This window comes from Bremia lactucae, linkage group LG18 (assembly GCF_004359215.1).
Source record: "Bremia lactucae strain SF5 linkage group LG18, whole genome shotgun sequence".
Taxonomy (NCBI): domain Eukaryota; phylum Oomycota; class Peronosporomycetes; order Peronosporales; family Peronosporaceae; genus Bremia; species Bremia lactucae.
Genome location: NC_090627.1, coordinates 1,466,417 through 1,467,217, shown reverse-complemented (window position 1 = coordinate 1,467,217; position 801 = coordinate 1,466,417).

Below are 801 nucleotides of genomic sequence, written 5' to 3'. Positions count from 1 at the left end.
GCAGAACTCATGCGTCTCGCACGCTGGTTCTTGCCATCGCCCTTTGGGAAGGGAGTCCTCTTGCTGGGCATTTTTGCCCCAGCAGGGACCCTGGCATAGCAGCGAGCCATCATATGGACGCGCTTGCCGCATTTATAACAGACTACGTCTGCATTACCCAACTCCATAGGAGTGGCACCTGTCCTCTCGGCCGACGGCTTATACCAAGCTGTCGCCGAGGCACTGTTGTAGGATTGCTCCTCAACTAAGGCAATTTGGATTGCCTCTTCCATCGTCGACGGCACTTTTCTAAAAAGGGCCTGTCGCGATGGGCCATTCCGTAGTCCGTTCATAAACGTGGGCACCTTACTGTGCTCCGGAATCGGACCTACGGTTATGGATGCGGACATTCTATTGATTGGTTGATTCAAGTTTGAATCCACTCCGCCAATCGTCGCATTACACGATTGTGCGGTGCGCAAGAAGGCGCCATACATAGTTAATATTATAAAGTCAATAGTAGATATAAGATCGTTTCGTAGCTAATTACAATAATACAGTTTTATTTTTATTCTATTTTGAAGCGCTAAGACTTCTTAGCAACTTAGAACCTGTCTCTGCACGTCGTGTACGTGAAGTAGTCGAGGCGCCTCACCTTCACTGTAATAAGTGTAGGTTGACTAGTACTGTTATTAGTATTAACAAAGAATGCCATGTTACATTGAGAGCCTCGCTGGGAAGCAAAATTTCTTTTTTTTGGGCCCGGTCGGGTTCATGTTTATGAACTCGGCTATGGCCACGTATTGTTCGTCTGGGTTCTGA